This window comes from Pan troglodytes, chromosome 13, assembly GCF_028858775.2.
Source record: "Pan troglodytes isolate AG18354 chromosome 13, NHGRI_mPanTro3-v2.0_pri, whole genome shotgun sequence".
NCBI lineage: Eukaryota > Metazoa > Chordata > Mammalia > Primates > Hominidae > Pan > Pan troglodytes.
In genome coordinates, this window is record NC_072411.2 from 89,458,056 (window position 1) to 89,478,093 (window position 20,038).

At 32.1% G+C, this 20,038-nt stretch overlaps 1 protein-coding gene across 2 annotated transcripts in view; it reads right to left on the reverse strand.

Moving 5' to 3' along the window:
• CALCRL (calcitonin receptor like receptor) overlaps positions 1-19,665 on the reverse strand; it is a 106,259-nt gene extending 86,594 nt beyond the window's left edge. Inside the window, exons 1-2 of one of the 2 annotated variants that reach the window (XM_009443842.5) lie at positions 19,325-19,599; positions 1,828-1,895 (exon numbers count right to left, since the gene is read on the reverse strand). The gene's annotated coding sequence lies outside the window, so the exon portion shown is untranslated. Of the gene's footprint in view, positions 1-1,827; positions 1,896-19,324 lie in introns of both variants that reach the window. The other variant, XM_515970.8, reaches the window with a different exon arrangement.
• Positions 19,666-20,038: the final 373 nt, after the last annotated feature.

Consider the following 20,038-nt stretch of genomic DNA (forward strand, 5'->3'; position numbering starts at 1 on the left):
TTTATATTCCACGGCAGTGGTAGATGAGCTAAGACTGGGAGCCCCCTCTCCTAAGTGTCTGTTCTGTACTCCTTTTATTATGTTAAAATGGAAACATATATAATTCAAACTAATATGATGGCAAACTGCAATCATAGTTCTCATTTACATTTTTAATCTCCATAAAGATAATTTTTTCTACCTCTTTCTTGCTGGAATTGAAGTGAATTTACACCTTAAACTGCACTATTAGAACAAAAACAACTCAAAAGGCAGCCATTAACTTCTCACAGAAAATCTTTGCAATGCTCTACAAGTTCTGTGAGACCAGGCTAATGAAGAGAATGCACCTTTAAACTTGGACCTTTCATTATCAGCTACTTCCAATTTATCTTCTTCAAACTCTCAAACATATGTTATAATTTATAAGTTGAAAAACACACTTGGAAAAAATATAGTGTATTCCTCTCAGTGTTCACATGAAGACATGACTGATACACACAGATAGTGGAGGCCAAATCCAGTTCTTCCCTAGTAAGTGAATTTTCTCCCATTGTGCTCTCTTTCCTATATACCTTTATTAAGCAAACTTTGGGCCTTTTGAAAGTTGATCTGATATTACTTCACATAAAAACCATCAGGAAGAAAAATCCATCTGTCAGATATAAGTAGGCATTTTGAGCATTCAAACCTTGCTCTAAGGAACAGTGAGTCATGTGAAATGAAATGTGCAAAGGAAGCTGACACATGAAAGGACAGAACAACAATGATGAGTTCCCAAAGACATGCTGTGGGAGAAAGAACAATTATAGAGGATCTATTTTTGGGTCCAGCAGTATGAACTGGGAATTTAAAAATCACAGCTTAAGTACAGAAGGAGGAATGATGTCACCCAGCTTTAAATTTAGGAGAAAATAATTTAGTAGCCTTTAGTTTTAATTTAGGTTATTACCATTTATTACGATGATACATTATTGAATTGTCAAATGTTTGCAGTCTAAAAACAAGTTAATGCAGGACATTTAATTTTGTAGGAAAGGCAGCTATGAGGTGTAACATTAATTGCATAATTAATATTTTATTTGCCATGGTACTATAATGCCAAACATAAATAACAAGACAAACACATCTGGAACAGTAGTCTTTCTGGAAGCACCAATGCCCCAAAAGCCTGTAGTTAATGCCCAGGATTGAAAACGAGACTCTCAGAGTGGCCAGGGAGTTCTAAAAATAATATTTAGAGTCATTTAAAGTTTTTTCTTCGCTTATAAATAAGGTTATCATCTTATGTTCCAATTATGAAAAAGTTTTACATCCATTCATAGGAATATAACAGTGACAATGTGAATAGAAAATAAAGAACTCTATAGAGAAAAGGAATTTAGTTCAAATGAGCAAATTAGCCCTGTTTTATAATGTTAAACATAATTTTTTGTATATATCCATATAATTATGGTTATATGTTTTATATAGTATATGTACATATAATATATGATGTCTGTGGCTAATTTTACAAAATAACTAATATTAATAAATCTAATAGGACACATTCAAATTAATTTAACACTCCTGGTAGTCTGGCCAAGAGAACAGCAATAGGGAGACTAAGTCCACTGCCAAGGTGCCAAGGAAATAATTTTGTAAGTTTGACAGATGTCCATAATTCCATCTTTATTAATATTTTGTTAGATTGCCTTTCAAGGTTCTCTTTTATTCTAAAGTTAACTATATACCTTTCCGTGAAATATTTCTTACTATTGTTAACATGGTCTTATCCTCAGCTTTACTGGAAATGCAACATGTTACTTTTATTAGGTCATGAATGTTCTTTTGTAATATATGCAATACCTGAAAGTAGGGCCATCCAAAGTTTTGACAGGTGGTAGCACAAGTGGTTGGTGTATCATCGTAGGACCCTAGATGACAAGAGAACATTCCTGTGAATTTGGTAATATTATGAGTGGATGGTGGGATTTCTCAGAATTTAAACTCAAGTTAAATACTAGTGTGTTTCTTTGTTAAAACCATAAACATATATATTTCAAATGATACTTTTCAATGGAAAGTTGGGAGGAGACATACCAGGTATATTGAGGTTGTCACCATGCTAACCTGAAAGTAATCAGTAACTTTGTTGTTGGCATCATATGTCCTAAGAATAGGAACTCCAACAGGCACAAACATGGAGGCAGATAGTGCCTGTTGTTTAAGGTCTTGGCCCTAGGAAGATGTGTAATCTATGTATGAATGGCTCTGGTCTACGGGCTGGGGATATGGTAGTCCCTGCTCTCATGGAGCTTATATTACAAGGAGAAAAAAAAAAGAAACAAATAAATATTAAAATGGCCAGTTTTGATAAGTGGTATGAAGGATAGTAAAGCAAGCTAAGGGAGAATAGGGAGAAATGAGAAATGTATGATGGTGGTATACTAGATAGAATAGTCACAAAAAGCATCTCTGAAGAGGTGGTATATGAGCAGTGGACCTGAAGTAAGAGAGCATACCAAGGAATGTTCAGGAGAATGGTCATTTTTAGAAGAAAGGATGACTGAGTCAATGGTTCTAAGGCAGGAATGACTTGGCTAGTTCAAAGCACAGAAAGAGAGTCAATATGGTCATAGTGGAGTGAATAAGGGCAAAGAGCATTCAAGAACTTGGTCAAAGAGGGAACCAGAGGCCAAATCTTGTCAGTAATGAGTTTTAAATCTCCATAAACAGGATGTTACTAACAAGTTAAATTCATTCCCTGTCAAACAAATATTGAAGTTACATAAATGTAGTTTACATACATCCTTTCAGGCTCAAACTAATGTTGAAAGCAAGACATAGCTAGTTTACCTTGCTTTGCATTTACACGCTGTTTGAATTTTAAGAACTTGAAAAATGTCAGAATTGCATTTTGTGAATTATTTATCTTAATTAAGTCATAATGACATTTGAAAGGCTTTTAATGACCTTGTGCTTATGGAGCATCAATTTTCTACTATACCCAACAATAATCAGATCTATTGCCAATAATTTCTTTAAAGTCAACAGAGATGTTGACCCTCAAAATGTAAACCCTCAAAAATATTCAGAAAGCTTATTATTAAAAGTAATCTCTGCAACTGAGTCTTTTGTAAATCAAAAATCACTTCCAATTATTTTGAAAAATTACCTTGTAAATGTTTACTCCTTCATGTGTTTTAAAAACATATTATATATCACTAAAAATTAACACATTTTATAATTAGAATCATGTGGTCATATTAATTAGATGTGTATTTGTACATTGGCAAAAAGTCTGCATATACAGTCAACACACTGCATTAGGATGTTGCAGTCAAAGATGGTCCACATATATGACTGTGGTACCATAAGATTTTCATACTGTATTTTTACTGTACTTTCTATGTTTTGGTGTGTTTAAATACACAAAGACTTACCAGTGTGTTACAGTTGCCTAAAATATTTAGTACAGTGATACAGATTCGCATTCTAGGAGCAATAAGCTTCACCATACAGCCTAGGTGTGTAGTAGGCTATCCTATCTAGGTTTCTGTAAGTACCCTCTGTAATGTTCGCACAATGACAAACTTGCCTAATGACACATTTCTCAGGACATATCCCAATCCTTAAGTGACACCTGACTGTATTTAGAATCTGGATTTCTAAAAGCTATTTCAGAAAAAATAAAAGTTCCTATTAGTCTCAGCCTTTATTGGCATACATATGGAATTTACCCAGTTCAAAGTTGAAGTTTATTTTGAGTATTTTCCCAACTTGCTAGAAAATACCACTAGAAGTAGAAATACTCAGAAGCATTATTTTTTTTCTGCATGGTTCTTTTCTCATCCCAGCCAAAAATGCTATGAAAGAATCTTTCCAGCTTTTTGGTGTTTGGGACATGAAAATGGTCACTTCTGGCTATCAGAAAATGTATTGATGAGTTAATTTTGGTTAATAAACATGTTGCATATATTAATAAAATTACAATGTATGTGTGAACATGTATTTACTACCTCTTTCTTCTGAAAAATATCAGTTATCTGTGGTATTAAATTATGTACTAAAATGGATTGATAGGCAAGAAGAAAGGACAAAAAGAAAACATTATTAAGCCCCAATGTGAAAGATAAAAATACCCAGAGAAAACTCAAAAGAAAGAGCTAATTTTGTTCAAGTAGCAAAACTGGCTGAAATGGTTGGACAATAAAATCCTAATCAACTAAATCTGGAAAACACAGAAAAGAAATACAGCAAATAGGGATAACACCTATACTTTCTTGATATAATGTTGCCATGGTGAAATATAACAACTTAGCTGAAGAAAAAATATATAAACCTAAGTATATTTATGAAGAGAAAATCAGAACCTTGAAGAAATATACTGGTTAAATTCAGCTGATGGCTATAAAGGCAATCAAGTGAATTAAAAAATGATGAATTATGTGAAAAACACAAACTTCAATGCTTTCTATGATGTTTTGACGCATAAGAAATAATTTTTTACAATAGGTAGAGAGACACAATCACTCTCAGGAGATATGTAAGCTTCATAAATTATTGTAAATGTGCAACCAATTTTTAAAAAAGACATACACACCCTGAATAGAATTATTCATTTTCTTCCTCTCTTTATTTTTCAAAGGAGATTTTGATAGATATTAGATAAAGTTTTTGAATAAAGAGAAATAGAAAGTTAGAGCTAAGATTCAAGACATTTTCTATCTGTGTTCTTGTTCATGAGAAATGTTATTCATACATATCCAATTTTAAAAGCAATAAAACATATTTTTGCTTTCCCTGGACCACCTAACCAAAGAGAGATACTTAATCCTTCTCTTAAATAGTTACGAGCAAAAAGTGACTTAATTATAACCCTGCAACATTAAGTCACTGCCATTCAATTAGAAACAAATGTTTCAGAGGAAAATTTTAATTCATTTAGCTTACAAATTCATTGTGACTCATAATAAGGAAAATGCAGATTAAAACCACAATGAGATGCTATGTTACACTCAGCAGACTAGCAACAATTAAAAAGTTTGACAATAATACACAGCATTAGAAAAGATATGACGCAATGGAAACCTCATACACTGTTGGTGGGAGTATAAATTGGCATAAGCATTTTGAATTGCTAGGATCCTGAAATCTCACAGAAAAATATATCCTCAAAAAATCATGGACATATGTGTACCAGGAGATATGTTAACAAAATGTTCATAGCCTCATTGTTTGTAATAGCAAAACTGTGGAAGCAATCCAGATGTTCCTCAGCAGGAAAAAGGATAAATACATTGTGTTACATTCATACAATGGAACACTGTAATAGTGAAAGGAAAGAACCACAGCTATACCCATTAACAATGATTTATCTCAAGAACATAATGCTGAATGGAAGAAGCAAGTCTTCAAAGAATGTATTCAAGATAACTCCACTTTCATTAAAGTAAAAATAAAAGCAGAAAAATAAAGTAATAGTTTGCCCAGAAACCATATGTGGTAAAGTCATAAAGTAAAACAAGGAAATGATTAGTACAAGCTTAGGATAAAGGTTTACTTCTGAGGATGTCCGTGTGAGTCAATCAGGGAAGAACATGATGGACAATCTTGGGTCTAGGCATACAGGAGTTTATTTATTTAAACAGTATATGTGTATGTGTTAATGTCCTTGTTTTGCTATAAAGAAATACCTGAGGCTGGGTAATTTATAAAGAAAATAGGTTGAATTGGCTCACGGTTCTGCAGGCTGTATAAGCATGGCTCCAGCATCTGTTTCTGGCAGAGCCTCAGGAAGTCTACAATCATGACAAAAGGGGAGCTGACATATCCTCATATCTCCTATCTCGTGGCAACAGAGGGAGCAAGAGAGGGAGCAGAAAGGTCCTATACTCTTTCAAACAACCAGACTTTGTGTGAACTAACTAAGCGAGAACTCACTTATCACCAAGGGGATGGTGCTAGGTCATTCACAAGGGAGCCATCCCCATGATTCAGTCTCCTTCCACCAGGTCCCACCTCCAACACTGGGGAATCACATTTCAATATTCAACCTTCATATGAGATTTGGAGAGGACAAACATCTAAACTATATCAGTATGGTATACATAATATTCTACATACAAGAAATGTTCTTAATTATAAAGGTTTTTGTAGAAAAGTATGCAGAGTATAATTCTCTCCTAAGGAATGATGTATTTGTTATGAATCTATGTATCAAAATATATGAAATGCAATTTATTAGGGAAAGGTCAAGGGATCTGGATTGGAGATGGAGCTGCCTTATACAGTACTGATCCTATTTGAAAGTTTATTATGTGATTTAAATGTATAAATTATATATGATTTCAAGTTTATTATTATATATACAAAGGAATTTTGGAACAGCAATAATGACTAACCCTTGAATCAAGGTGTGTGTGTTTGTGCATGTGTGTGTGTGTGTGTATTTACCCCTGAATCTGATGAAGGTGAAAAGCATCTACAAATTTGTAATTTGGATTATTACCAAGTTCCTAAGATTTTTAAGTTAGAATGATTCAGACAGGAAAAATGTGACACAAACTCACAGAACTAATCATTCTCAGCCCAGAATTAAAATGGGAAGTATTACATACTTCTTGTTATTTATTGGTAGTTCAATATATATTTATAGTTATTATTTAGTTATTTGTAAAGACAATCACTTGATTTAAACATGCGTCCTATTTACTGACTTATTTTGTTATTGTTAGTTTGACTCTATTGTGTTATTATGCCCTATTCATACAACATCCAAAATACAGAAAAGAGAACACTATGTCAGGGCACACATGCATCATTTAAGCATCATCTCCATCTGTCCATTGAGCCATCCCAGACTAATTTGGTAGGTTCAGAATAAGCAGAGAGATTTTCACTTTACCAAACAGCACTGCTGCTTTAAATGTGGTATGATCAGTGTAGCCCAACCTGTAGAGGTCCTGAGAGACTGAGACAGATTTTATGACCCCTCCACTTAAAAGCAGAGTAATTATCTCGACCAATTGGGTTCAATCCTGAAACACAAGTCAGTTATTACCACCCAGGAGGTGGTATTTACTTTTCACAACTTTTTAAATAAATACTTTTCAGCTCTGATCAGAAGTAATAACCCTGAGACTTAACACCATGTCCCAATCGAAAAGGCAGATAAGGCTTTACCATCCAAAAGTTTAGACCAAGCACCTGGAAGATATTTGCATGTCAACTAAAAATGGTACCCACTGACATGCCCATTGTCCATGGCCATGTAGGCCAAAGCATCTCAATTTATGTGATTCAGCACTGGATTTTTATAATCTAACAAATTATATAAATCTAGCAAATCAAATGTCTTAATGGACTAATTTGTCTTCTTTTACAGCCTCTCCTTTTATCTTCTCTTTCTTTTCTTGTCTTTATTCTATGTGCTCCCCTTTTCTTTTAAGGTTTCTCTTACTTTCAAATTTCAAGCCTCCCTCTGATCTTTTAACTTGGTGAGCAATAATTACTAAGTTAATTTTGTTCTTAAAGTCATATCTTTCTATTCTTTAGATGAGAATTTTGTTTGGATATACTTTGTTCTGGTTGGCTTTTCACTCTTTAATCTTGTTCCTTCCATTTCAAATTTCATTAATTTTTGGTCAATCTCCCAAGCCTTCACATTGCATTTGTAAAAGCCACTGTCACCAGACCTGAAACAAAATGCATTGCTCTGGATTTACTCAAAAAGAGCAAAGTTTAGGATGTGCAACATTTTAAAATGTTAAATTCAATTTTAAAAACATATTTAAAACTCAGATACATATAGGCCGGGCACTGTGGCTCACGCCTGTAATTGCAGCACTTTGGGAGGCCGAGGCAGGCTGATCACGAGATCAGGAAATCAAGACCATCCTGGCTAATACAGTGAAACCCAGTCTCTATTAAAAATACAAAAAATTAGCCGGGCGTGATGGCGGGCGCCTGTAGTTCCAGCTACTCGGGAGGCTGAGGCAGGAGAATGGCGTGAACCTGGGAGGCGGAGCTTGCAGTGAGCCGAGATGGCGCCACTGCACTCCGGCCTGGGCCAAAGAGCGAGACTCCGTCTCAAAAAAAAAAAAAAAAAAAAGCTGAGATACATACATATAAACATGGAGAGCACATCTACTTTAGAAACATCTGAAGTGAAGAACTAGTTAGCAATAGGAATTAATTAAAACAGGACTTATCAGAGAAGTCTTAATAACATTTGTTTGTAAACTACATCATGAATTATAAAATTGATTTAAGGTTCTATTTCATGCTGTAGACTAGCCGGTTATGTCACTGGTGTTACTATCAATCTCTGGAATAGACATACTTAACACAGTCAAGGCACTCCAACATAACAGAGAGCTAAAAAAAAAAACACTACTAAAAAAGGTTTGAATTTTATACATACCCTAAAGTCCACTCTGCAACAAAGAGTAAATTGTAATAATTAGCAAAACTATTTAAAATTTATAGAAAATGTTTTTACATCTAATTTAGGATCAAACAATTATTCAGACTTCAAAATAACCTTAATTCAATCTACAAGTAGTATTTTGTTGGAAAAGGCTCTCAAGGATATTTGGTGTCCCCACTGAATCTAGATGAGAGTGAACAAGTATTTTGGCACGGCCTTTTTCTAAACAAGAATATTGGGAGTAACCATTTGTTATTGCAGGGACTGGTACTAGCTTGAGAAAGTGTGAAGTGCCTCTTTACTGTGAAAAATTAGTCATCTTTGCACTCAAATTTTAAGGGCAAAGTATACAAATTCAAATTTCTTTCAAGGCTTTTATTTATGTAAAGTTTATCTTAAGTGCCTTTTACATTATTTCATCAAGCCTATTCAAATTAGAAATTTCCACTCTCTTGTCTTTGTAAAGACAGCCCTATTTTTTTTTCTATTTTAAGCTCCTTAGAATAAAGAAAATGTGTTGTAGAATACTGAGTTATCTTGCCATATATAAACTTATCAGAACAAATTGACTAATTTTAAAAACAAAATATAGTTTATGTTTTGTAATAATAACTTTCTCAAAAATATGTTGTTTGATAATGACTATCAAATAAAGTCAGAAAGTTTAGGGATAAGAGTTAAGAAACAGGAAAGGATAGTGGTAGGAAGAAGCCATTTGACAATTTTAAAAAATGTTTTGAGTAATAGTTCATCTAAGACAGAGAGTTATTTAATCCAAACCAGTGTGTTGCTTATGATTTAAAATCCAGTCAGTAGTGTGATAAGAGAATATGTAGAAAAACAGTAAAATTACAACTTTGACACATTTTATATACATATTTTATCTGAATACTATGGATGTATGTTGACAATCAGTATTTTTCTCAAAGTAAAGTTATTGTTTTACTGAATGACATACATATTTGAACTCAGAAGAAAGAAAACCTTAATAGTGACATTTCTGGTAAATGAATAATTAGAATTCTGTTTTAAAAGAAAACAATAAAGTTAACACTGAATCTCAAACAAATGGGGAATCTAAATGGGAAAATAAAAGATGTATTATTATAATATGAGTTGGGTCCATTCAGAATATAACTTGTGTAAAGATCCATAATGAGGCTTTCAAACAAATTATGATTTATTTAATCACAAATATGTATTTCAATTTATAAAAGAGTCCTTTGGCTGTAAGTTTAGAAAACTTCCATAACAATACAATGAGGTAAGGTCATTGACAGTTGGCATTGTTTTCAGAGTTATCTGTATTTATACATCAACACTGAAAAGCTTAATAAATTACAGACTGACAAACATGTCTGTTTACCAAACAGACGTAAAACTTTTTGGCAATTAAACAGAATTTGTATTCTGCTATAGACGTTTTTAGAAAAGATTAATTTTCTTTCCCTCAATTTCATTGCTAAGTTGTTTTTTTTTTTCCTCCTTGTATAGGCTCTTTAGTGCTATTGTCCAGAAAGGCAATAAGTAACGGAATAAGGCTTTTGTTGGGAGGCAAGAGTTGGCAAGTCAGCCAGTTTCAACAAGAATTCTGCCAGTTTTAGCCATTGTGTGGCCATTTGGGGAAAGGCTTCAACATTTTATGTTAAAATACTGAGCAATCTTCTCATTTACCCTAATGTGAAAGGTCATTCCTTGGAATTTAGTAAAATCTGAACACTAAGTATATTACAGGAAGCATCTTTACTAACTTTTTTCCTTTCAAAGTCAGTGAAGAAATACATATTAGGTTGAAGTAAGAATAAAAAAAAGAAAACTAATTTTTGAATATTTTCTTTTTGGAAATATACAGTGATTCTAACACCTTCAGTAATTTTACTCTGGCATCTCTTGAATAATATATAAACTCACATGAAGCCAATATCCAGTTTTCTGTGATTTAGACTCTAGTATAAAGAAACATTCATTCATTTATTCATTTAAATATTTAGTAAACAGTTTTGGGGCACCTAATATACAGGCACTTATCTAGGTGCTTCATATATATTAGTGAAATGAAAATCAGGCAGAAATCCTTGCACTGGAGCTTACGTGTTAGTGGGTGGCTGGAAAATAAAAAATAATAGCAAGTTTGGGTGCAGTGGCTCACACCTGTAATCCCAGCATTTTGGGAGGCCAGACTGGGCGGATCACTTGAGGCCAGGAGTTTGAGACCAGCCTGGCCAACATGGCGAAACCCCATCTCTACTAAAAATACAAAAATTAGCTGGGTGTGGTCACGCTGAGGTAGGAGAATTGCTCACACCCAGGAGGCAGAGATTGCAGTGAGCCAAGATCATGCCCCTGCACTCCAGCCTGGGCAACAGAGCAAGACTGTGTTTCAAATAACTAACTAAATACTAAACTAAACAAAACAAACAAACAAAAAACCAACAAACAAAAAAAACAGTAAATATGTAAATTATAGTAGATTGGTGCAAGATGATTAGTATTACAGGAAAAAAGGACAAACTAAAATAGATGAAAAAGAAAAGAGGTCTGTGGTAGTATAGACGTAGGTTGATTTTAAATAATTATCGATGTAAGCTCTTTAGAAGAGTTCGCATTGGAGCAAGATTGCAGGGTGGTGAGGGACTTAGGTATATGGATATCTGGAATAAGAACATTTTATGCTAGTTGAAAGAAACCCACAGGTAATTCTTAATTCTCCTTTAGAAAATGTGCGTATCTTTCTTTAAATTGGTGGCAAATGAAATCAGAAGTACTGGCAGTAAGTAAACTTGTCTAGAGGTGAAGGACTTGATAAATGGAAGAAGAGACATTTAAAGCTGGAATACAAGATCTATAGGTCCATAAGTAAGGAAGATTAGCATTCTTTTCATACTCAGATGCTAATGTGATGCTTATGTAATGTAGAGAAAAAGACAAATAATAAACTTAGAAATTATTCAAATAAATACTCCCTCATACTATTATTATATTACTATTATAATCTTATATCAATAAAATTATATGATGCACAATGATCTTTGTTCCTTACCAAAAATTTAATTTCATTGCAAATAGTTTTTAAACTGGAATGGATATACTGTAGTAACTGATGTCCATATGCATATTAGGTTGAACTAAAATGTCCAGACGAAAAAAAAAAGCATGTCTGTTATAAAGACTGTTTCCCTTCCATGTTGATAACATCACGCAACTATTTCTGTAAGGAAAAATGTAGACCAGAATGTAGGACAAGCCTTGAAGTCTAAACTATTTTGAGTAATTAGGGGTAGAATGTTGTCGGAGTGTAAACATCTAACATCTTTTATTTCTTTCAAAAAAGCACATGCCATTTCAAGACCTACACCATAGTTAGATTTAATGAAACATTGAGATGGAGTCTCCCTTTTCTAAGTTAGGAATCCATTAACTAAATTTATTTAACTTATTCAGACCTCTAGCTTAGGAAGCCACAAGTTATATTTAAGGTTTTGAACATATGCAGTCTTTTATGGTACTGGAGTCAGGAAAGTTGAGAACTTGCTGAACGAACTTAGCTTTCAGGATTAGTATGGAAAATTACACATTTAATGGATGTTTTTGAAGAATGCTTGTGTTATATCTAAACTCAAATATAAAGTCTTTGTTAATTTTGGTGTGTATTTACTTTGAAGGAAGTAGACTGGAATTTGGTTCATTAAATATAAACATATATTAATTTTATGATCAAAACGACTTTCACACTGATAACATGGAACATAGAACAGGAAATCCTTTTGGAAAGTGCATAATTAAGGAAGTTAGCTATTGTTAGAAATTCAATTAATTAAAAAATTAAACAATATTTAGGAAAATCATTATATGAATTTCACTCCTGCCAGGTTGTTCCAGACCTTAATATTTGCTCATATCTCATTTGAAGGCCTTCCTATCCAAATTAATGAAGACAAATATTCATCAAAGCTTTATTCTTAGGAATATCACTTTCTTTAACCTTGGTATTTGCAATGGAATTAGACACAAAAAAATATTTTTTGTCAAAGTAAGAAAGGTAAAAAATTATATTAGAAGCAATTGAAAGGGAGATATTTCAGAATATCTTAACCAAGGAAAACATAAAATTGCGAACACAGTGAATCTGGTTGTTGTTTATTTCAGGTTTTTTGATGTTTCATCAATAACTGAAGGTTTGCTACGATAATAAATATATACATATTTATTATATGTATTTGATTTATCTAATTTATCAGACATTAAGAGATCTGATTTACCAGGTTTTGTCATTTTAGAAAACACTCTAGTTAAGATATTGAGTCTTGATCTTGTGACAAGATGAAAAATAGAGTGGCAGCCAGTATGGATTAAGACTTTACACTTTGATTGGAATTGTCTTTACATAACATGGAAGTGGTGGTGTTGTTGTCCAGAGCAGGAGACCTGTCTTGTTGGCCTTTGACACCTAGCATAGGGCCAGGCACCTCGTAAGTACCTCTTATGAGGTACTTCTATGGACCATATTGTTTAATCCTAGTATCCCCTAAAGGAAATAAATGTATAGTCATATGAGTTAAAATATAAATATTCTTTGACAGAAATAAACTCTGGGATGAAAAATCAGTCTGCTTCCTTCCCCCAAATGAAATATACTGCAATATTACCAGATTTTAATTTGTTTAGAAAAAGAGCAATTTTAGCATACAGGAAAATATGCTACTCTTGACCACTTGAGGCCAGAATGCAGCTATTGGGCATATGGTTTGGAAAAAAGTGAACGTTAGACAGGCTAAGTGAGAAAACTTAGTGGAAGGAGAGGGATACCAAAAGACAGATGGAAAATTACCAACTGCAGATTGTACTTACTGTATAGTTTTTCCTAACGCCCTGCAAGTCATGCTGTCTGTCTGCTGGGAAAACTCTTGGCCATTTGTTTCTGATGTCCATGTCTGTCTTTTGAATTCTGTTCCTTACTCTTTGATCTATAAAAGTATCTGAGGTGGCTTAAAAACATTTTATATATATATATACACACACACATATACATACACACACATACATACATACACACACACACACATATATGCACACATATATGTGTGTATATATGTGTATATATACATATATATATTACCTTATTTTATAAGAGTAACTGTCACGTGAACTACCTGAAACATGGGTGTTTAAACTGAGAGTTGAAGAACTCTTAACATAGCTAACAAAAAGGAGATCCTATGAAACTCATGCAACTGTAAGCAAAATGAGAATCCCCTTGAATGTATTTTTTCTTAATTCATGGAAAAAAAGTTTTTGGTTTCATTACATTCTCAATGTGGGTCTTAATTTATAAAATATTCAATGATAAATTCTTAAAATGAATTATGTTAAGCCAAAACCTAAATTTTTTTTGCCATCCTATTGCACAGGCACTCTTTCTATTTTTGAAATATAATAAATAAGAAAATATAAGTGTCTTCCATTAGGTGGCAGTAATAAGTTCCTATAATAAGAACTTTAAAAAAAAGTCAAAAACAACTTGGAATCCTAAAAACTGAATTTATTGGGTCCTTCTTAATGTTCTCATTTTGAGATTGTGGAGCTGCTATAGTAATCAAATCTAAAATTTTCCAACAGATGTCTACATTTATCTCTACTGTAGTATAGTCACACAAGTAGCAAACAAATTTGTGTAAATAAATTTACTTTTATTATCTTGGGTTAGAAGAGATTCAGTTTGGATTTGGTGAATCATATCACTATTCAACTTTGCACAACTTCAGTAATGAGAGGTCTAATAATAGATAATACACAGTAGTATAATGAAATATTTAGGATTTAGATTCATAATATATGTAGGATAAAACCAGAGTTTTGTCAATGAGGATTGTGCAACTTTGGGTTTCATTGAGTTTCATGTGTAAAGAAACACAATGATTTTTGTTTAATATACCTTTTTAAATTGTTAATATGCAGGTATTTTTAAGTGCTCAAGTTCTATGGAGATAGTAATTATCAATATCAATTTCATTAGGTTCTGGCATGTATTGTATAATGGCAAAAGGATGGTCACTCTAACAACTGTAATGATAAATCACACTTGTTCACTCTTCCTGTCTTACAGATAGATTGCATTCTGTCTATCCGTATGGGTGTTGATTGTTTGGAATAAAATTTTGCATAGAAACAAATTATGTCCTCAGTCTCATTCACAACAGACTTAAGGTGAACATGAAAATTTATTGAATATGTACTAAATGCCAAGTGCTAAAAAATTTCCACGTGTTAATTCATGGATTACTTACAAAACCTTATAAAGCAGTATGATTATCACTTCCACTTTATGGATGAGAAAGGGGAACTAATAAGTGGTAAATTTTGGGTTCTTATGTGGATGATCTAAATCCAAAGTGCATCACAGTGCACTTCTATAAATACCATATACCTAAATTTCTAAAATAAATGCATATTTTTTCTTAATTTATAAAGTATATTGGTATATTTGTAGAAAAGACAGAACAAAATATATCATTAAAAGTAAAATTTTAAAGACATATGCACATTGAGTAATAAAACAATAAACATGTTACTCTAATATTGTTTCCATTACTAAGTACAAAATAAAAATCACAGTTTTGTATTGATGACATTCTTTTCCCATGGTTTTAACTCTCTTTTTCTATTATAATGTTATTTATTGCTCTCTGATACTTACCAAAGTTTCTATTTTTCCTTCAAATTATCCTTGGAAGAAAGGCAAAATTGAGGTGCATATGCAAAATATCTGTGTAATCATTGGTCTCAGTTTAATTAGTGAATGCGGGTTCAAATTAACACTCATTTGTAAAATTTATGAATTTGGTAGTTGGATACAAGAAAAATTTATCTTCATTTTGGTTAAGAAAACCAAACCTGTGTGCTCACGAATATGCTATTGATCCTCCATGTGACTACGCTGTAAGGAGATGGGCACTTATAAACCATCTAGTTTCTATGTAACTAAATCATTGCAATTTAACATACCAAATGATATGCTCAAAATTCACCATAATTTCATGAGAAACATAAATGAGCTTAGGTTAGCCTAAGCCTGAATAGAGAAATAACTACAGTTTTATACAAAAGTTTATGTCATATTAACATTTTTAATTCAAAAAGTTATGTTCCATGTTAAGGGAAATAAGATTTGTCTGAAAATTGGGCTCCATCCAGCAGTGTTAATAAAATATAAAACTATAGCTCCAATACCATAGGGGTTATTTATGTATTCATTTTGGCTTATGCTAGATTGAACTGGGTTGGGATTTTTGTCTTTTTAATTTTTAGTAATGGAAAAGGTGTATAACACATTTAATTTAAACCATGAAAACATTAAAAAATAAAACTTGCTTAACATTTCAAAAGTAAATACACTATTTGGGCCATTTTTGCAAACAATAATATTTTGGTGTATTAGTTTTGAATAATACTGTCTCTTAAGTAAACAAACTAATTGAAGAAAAAAATGGAAGAAATGTGTTTTAGGAAAATATTTGCAACTTATTACCTGATAATAATTCTAGTAACCTAGGAAACATAGACCCTAACTCAGTTCACAGGCAGTGATACTATTTTATATTTTTGTAAGAAGAAGTAAGACCTTATTATGTCCTTAAAAATCGAATACATTTCTTCTCTTTTTTGTAATATAGCTTATTATAATTAAATTAATTTGATTTTAAGATTATTCCAATAAGGAAAAATGCAGAGATTAATTGACCTAATCTAATTTACATGGTCCATGTGAATAAATGGGAAAAGGATAGATCCATCTGGTTAGAATGTAGACTTTAGCTTGTATTTCTGGTAAGTTTTTATTTTCCACCTATTTGCATCATAATATTTTTGTATATTAAATGAGAAGATGTCTTGAAATAATTTGTAATCCAGTATGGTACATGTACTTTGTCAGAAAAATAGAACATACCTGAGAAATTATGAATGTTTATAGTTTACCCATGGATTTGAAAACCAGGTACAGATAAATGTTTTAAATAGCTGTGTACCATTTGTCTATCTTAAGCGTATTCTCCAATATTCTGATTAAGTCAAAACTAAGATACGTTACACACTTGACTCTCATAAGAGCGTCTTTCATTAATACCCTTGCAATGATAGAGCTTGTGTTTATGGTTTAATAGCTTCTCTGAATGCCAAGCATAAGATATGCAATAAAGCAAAAGATTTTAAATACTATTTCTTGAACATATTTGTATTCTGAAAAGTCGATACTGTAATCATTATATCTCCAAAACCAGAATTATTTGTTAAAGCTGTATTCAAAGTCATATGTAGAGTATGAAATAAATTTTGTTTAGTGAATACGTTTTTGATCCTTTAAAGATTATTATATTTTTCTATAAAGATCTAGAACAATCTTTTAAAATTAAGTTACTATCAAACTTTTGCCATGTAGATAAAATTGGTAGCAAAATATTTTTACAATGTTTCCAAATATGATCTAGTTAGAAATATATAATGATGCTATTAACTGAAATTCAGTTAGTGTTTATGTGTTTATCAAATACTTTGTCCACATTAATCTGTAAAGCAAACAAGGTAATCATTTTACCTTTATATTATTTTCAATTTTTTATGAAATTTTATTTCTGTTATGCATGAAAAAATAGTATAATATGTGCAGGTGAACATAAATGTTCTTACAAATATGCTAAGTATTGTCTTCATTTAAAATTCATTACATGTTCGGAGTCACCAGTGAGAAAAGCATATACATCTTGCCCATTCATTTAAAATATTTTTTAAAATTACAGACCCAGTATTATTTTAAACAATGTTTTTGTTATTCCAATTTTTCAAAGTGAATGAACAGTTTCATATATTATAAAAATCTACATATTTTAACTTTTAGTATAATGCTTTGGTATGTAAGATAGAAAAAAAATCTTGTAACAATAACCAAAAACATTATCTCTTTAAGAAATAGAATATTTCAGGTAAAACATATTTCAGCTCACATTATTCACATAATATTTCAATTCTATGTTTCATTTTACATATTTAGAATTGACTGTAGGCTCAATGCATTGATTTTATGATGCTACAAGGAAACATCTTCTAGCAAAGTAAATTCATTTCTTTATGGCTAAAAGCATGCATTGATATTCTGATATTTTCTTATCATTAAAGAAAGCACATTTTGAATACAATAATATGAATTTTTATTTCAAACTTCCAGTTATGTCCTCAAATATTTCCTTTGGCTAATGACCTTCAATGTTCATCGCCTAGTGTTTTTCAAAAGTATTTTTGGAAAACAAAGATTATAAACCATACTGTTAGTAAACTCATAAAAATTTAATCAAATTATACAAGAACATTATGGGTTTGGGACTAGCAATTAAACAAAAATTAAGGAAGTTTGGAGAGTTTCTCATTATAAAATATGATCATAACGTAATACCTCCTAAGAAAATAATCTGAATTAAAAATAATGTTATTTTAATTTTTGTTACTAACCTACGGCATTGGGTTAGTAAATGTGTTGTTTCCACTTTCTCCCCCATTTATATAATGGCTAAAGTCACATTCTAAAAACACTTTTCCCATTTCTACACATGTGTCAGGGAACTCAGTACAACTGAAGATTGAAAAGAGAGAGAAATCAGCCATGATACTCTTAAAGAATCACAAATCTAAGAATTAATTTAAATTTTCATTATATTGAGGAATTTGTGGAAAAATTGAGTTGTAAATTACTGAGGAGTTACTCAGGATGTTTGTAGTCTATTATTAATGTGCCAGATATAAGTGATTAAGTACAGGATGCTTCCAATGTAGGACATCTTGGAAAGTATAATTGCATTTAGGTAAGAAAATATATAACTTAAAAATCATATCTATCAACATCATTTAAAATTTGACATCAAACTTTCTCCAGCAACAAATTTGTGATATATCTACACAAACAATTTATTAAGCAGACATTAGTTTCTTAAATTGTTCAGGACAGTCTGTACTATCGGAATGAGCATTAACAGATGTTTTATCTCAACATTTCAGTAAGTTCCATCCTGGAAATTCTTTTTTAATAAATACTTTAATTTCTTTGTTTAATCGTCTAATATACTTCTTTGGGAAAGCTGTCACGTTTCTTTATCCACAGATATCGTGGTATCACACCCCCCTCCAAAATCTTGCAGAGGGGAACCAGTCAAGTTGAAGTATTCTCTTAAAGATTTCAAAATTAAGAATTGTTTTAAAAATCTACATTTCCTAAACTCTAGGTTTTTTTTTTCTTTGTAGCCGACACCATGATCCAAATAAAGAGCAAACAGTTCAGGGTTAGCAGAAGAGAGATTTAAACACATCTGGCAACAATGAACACAAAAATTAGTTCAGTAGTTACAGATATATGTGTAAATAAAGGTGAAAGGCAAATAAAAGCAAATGTAATAAATGCAAAGTGATTACTTTTCAAAACTCTGTATTATGATCAACCACAGAGTAAGTGAGACTCCGAGACCCATTAAGTAGTTATTCTTTCACCTCTTTCTTACAGCTGATAACATGGAAAGTTTAAAGACCCTTCCGGGGGGAGAAATGTTTTCCAGTTGTCAAGATTCAAGCTTAGCTAATATTAGAGCTAATTTTAAAAGACATTGTTCTGGGATTAAGGTATTTGTTCAGAAATATGTCTTTTAATCCATTTAGATTTTTAATACTTTCTAAATTTATTTTCTAGAATACCATGGTAAACAATATTATCTAGTAGTATTAGATTTTGTATTCATGTTGGGGTAGTAGGCTGTATTTTCTCTAGCATGTGAAATAAGTGAGAATATGTTTCAACATTATTTCAATGCTATCTACTAAATTCTATAATAGAAACATTGTCAAACTATATGAGAATACTACTTAGAATAAATATATTTATTTTGAATGTGCACTTACCCAGTCCAGCTCTTAAGGAAATTCTTTGTGAAATATTCTTAGGATGGAACTTTACTTTCTGAGATTCCGCAGAAGAGATTTACCCACAAGCAAGGTGGGAAAGAGTGAAAGCTTTGCAATGTGATCCTGCAATTAGGATGAGATTCAGTTAGCAGAGCTTGATGGTCCTAAAGCAGGAGGTGACACTCTCTGCTGGAGAGAGAGAGGTTGTTCTGAGTAGATTGTAAGTGTTGTCAGATTGTAAGTGATCAGCAGCAGAAGGGAAACATCAGAGCTTCCTGTTACATCACTCTGACCCCGCCTGCAGTTAGTGTTAGGTTACTTTCTTTCTCAAATAGCATACCCCAGGAAAGCAGCACTCCTTTCTTATTGTGAGACAAGAGCAAGAAGCAGCCTGAACAGAGAGAGATCATAGGCTGTGTGAATACATTGTTACCAGTAAAAAGCTGGCTGGCTTTCACCTTGACTGAGTTCTGTTAGAACTTGCCAAACAAGCTACTTGTGATTTGAAGGAAATCTGAATATAGTATTCTGCTCAAAGAATCAAAGGAGTTAGGCGTGTGTGTGTGTGTGTGTGTGTGTGTGTGTGTCGAATTATAGCTTACAAAGTATCCAGGAAAAAAAATCTAACAAATCTGTGTTCATAGCACAACACAGAAAAAAAATTAACTGTATTCATCATAACTGGTTTTGTGATTTGGCTCTTCTTAATTT